Raw genomic sequence first — 3,221 nt, forward strand, 5'->3', positions numbered from 1 at the left:
GATCAGTTGAAAGCCCTATTAACTGAAGTTCCAGTGTTAGTACAGCCAAAATCGAGTAAAGAATTTGTGATCTATAGTGATGCATCGTTGAATGGCCTAGGCTGTGTTTTGATACAAGAAGGAAAAGTCATAGCTTATGCCTCGAGACAGTTGAAGCTGCATGAAAAGAATTATCTGACACACGATTTAGAGTTAGCAGCCACTGCGTTTGCATTGAAGATTTGATGCCATTATTTGTTCAGTGAGAAATGTCATGTGTATTCTGATCACAAGAGTTTAAAATATCTAATGACTCAGAGAGATTTGAATTTGCGACAACGAAGATGGTTAGAGTTGCTAAAAGATTATGAGTTAGTAATTGACTATCATTCAGGAAAAGCAAATGTTGTTGCTGATGCATTAAGGTAGAAATCTTTGTTTGCTATAAATGCAATGAATACTCAGTTCACTCTATCTGGCGACGGCTCGGTTGTAGCTGAGTTGAAAGTGAGACTGTTGTTTTTGCAGCAAATTTGTGAAGCTCAGAAAGTTGATAATGAAATATTAGCAAAACAAGCTCAATGTGATTCAAACCCTGATTCAGAGTTTCGAGTTGATTCCGATGACTGTTTAATATTTAGTGGTCGATTATGTGCTTCGAGAAATTTAGAGTTGATTCAGATGATTTTGAATGGCGCACATAGTAGTCGTTTATCTGTTCATCCGGGAAGCACGAAAATGTATAATAATTTGAAATAGCTCTATTGGTGGCATGGCATGAAGCGTGATATTTCAAAATTTGTTTCGAAATTTGTTTCGAAATGTTTAATCTGTCAGCAAGTCAAAGCTAAGCATCAAGTACAGTTTGGGTTACTACAGCTGATTATGATTCCCGAGTGGAAATGGGATATAATCACGATGGATTTTGTATTGGGTTTGCCTCTGTCACCAAGTAAGAAAGATGCGATCTAGGTAATTTTCAATAGACTGACTAAGTCGACTCATTTCATTCCGATATGCACGAATTATTCACTTGATAAGTTAGTTGAGATATATATCTCTCAGGTTGTGAGGTTGCATGGAGTACCTATGTCCATTGTTTCATATATGGATGCGAGATTCACATCGCATTTTTGGAAGAAATTGCAAGATGCATTGGGTACAAAGCTGCACTTTAGTACTGCTTTTCATCCACAGAAAGATGGTCAATCTGAACGAGTTATACAGATACTCGAGGATATGTTGAGATGCTGCATTATTGAGTTTAAAAGTATGTGGAAAATATTTGTCGTTGATTGAATTTACGTATAACAATAGTTTCCAATCGAGTACAAAGATAGCACCATACGAAGATCTATACAGTCGTAAGTGTCGAACACCATTCTACTGGACTGAATTAAGCGGGAATAAGATTCACGGGGTTGATCTATTTAGAGAGACAAAGGAAAAAGTGAAATTAATTTGTGATAATTTGAAAGCGGTGTCAGATCGACAGAAATCTTACGCAGATTTGAAACTAAAAGATATTGAGTTTCAGATCGGGGATAAAGTGTTTTTAAAAGTATCACCGTGGAAGAAAATAATTCGATTCGGTCGTAAAGGGAAATTAAGTCCGAGATTCATCGGACCATATAAAATTATCGAAAGAGTTAGACCAGTAGCTTATCAATTAGCATTTACGTCTGAATTAGAAAAGATACATAATGTTTTTCATGTGTTGATCCTTCGACGATATCGATCTAACCCTTCACATGTTATTTCCCCGACCGAAGTTGAGATTTAGTCAGATTTATCATACAGTAAAGAACCGATCCAAATTCTAACTCGTAGATCAATGAGCTGAGAAATAAGAAAATTGCATCAGTGAAAGTATTATGGTACCGACACGGAGTAGAAGAAGCTACATGGGAATCTGAGGATGCTATGTGAAAGCAAAACTATTCACTAGTAAGATTTTAGGGGACAAAAATCCCTAAAGGGGAGAGAGTTGTAACAGCCTGGTTTTAGTTAAACCGGAACAGTGGTTTTGGAACCATAAATCTGAGGTCAGAAAATTATTTTAATATTATTTTTTATATTTACAGCATGTGATTATATATGTGTGAAAGTTTCGTAAAGAAATTTTACTGTTTGAATGCTTAATTCAGTAAAAATGACTAAATCGCGTAAAACGTAAAAGTTATGTTCCATAAGCTAAAGGTGTCTAATAGATATAGAACATTAAAGCAAAGGTCCTTAAGTGGTAAATAGGCCATTTGTGAGTTAGTGGATGATAGTGGAGTGGCATTTGGTGTATTTACTAATAATTTCAATCGTAAAATAGTAAATAAGTAAATTAATGATAAAATAAATAAAACCAAAGCTAAAATTTTGTCCATCTTTTCTACCTTGGCCGAATATTGAAGAATAAAGACACCATTGGTGAACACTTAGGGTTCGACACACACACAACTTGATTAAGGTAGGTTTGAGCTCGATTTTTTATAATTTTTACGTTTTTGAGATCGTTGTTTTGTGTTCTAGCTAGCCCATACCCTAATTTTTTTAATTGGTTGATGAATTTGTGAGTTTCCATTGATGATAGCTTGATGTTTTTGAATGTTGATGATGGAAAATGAATAATTTTTGATAGATTAATATGTTTTGTAAAGTGATTTTTAACGAAAATGTCAAATAGGGATTAAATTGTGAAATATGCAAATTGAGTGGTTGAAATGTGAAATAAATGAAGGTTTTGGGCTGCTAGGGGCACTATATTAATTTTTCTAAGCTTGGATTATATTGAAGTGTGTGAATTTTGTGTATTTGTGAAATAGGGACTAAATTGAATAAATGTGAAACTTTAGGGGCTAAAGGGAAAAAATGTCCAATTAGGTATTTTTGGATAAAATTGAATGAATAGGTGATTAAATGAGTTAAATTTGAATTCATATAGATCAAAAAAAGAAAGAAATCAGATTTAGATCAGGAGAAATTGAAAGTTGACGAGTAGTTGACCTGATCCGTTCGTTTCCATACGAGGAAAGTTCATAAGTAAATAAATGTTTTTGAATTCAAATGTATATGTGTTATATGCTGCTGAATTGATTTAAATATAGATATATATTGTCGAATTGATTTGAGCATTGGATGACTGGTTTCGTCCATGAATTGATTTAATTACGAAGTCGAAAGTTCCGGATGAATCTTAGGAAATGTATAGGATACTAATGTCATGATATTAGGACTTCCGAGTGTGATGT

The sequence above is a fragment of the Gossypium raimondii genome, chromosome 8 (genome assembly GCF_025698545.1).
Source record: "Gossypium raimondii isolate GPD5lz chromosome 8, ASM2569854v1, whole genome shotgun sequence".
Taxonomy (NCBI): Eukaryota; Viridiplantae; Streptophyta; class Magnoliopsida; order Malvales; family Malvaceae; genus Gossypium; species Gossypium raimondii.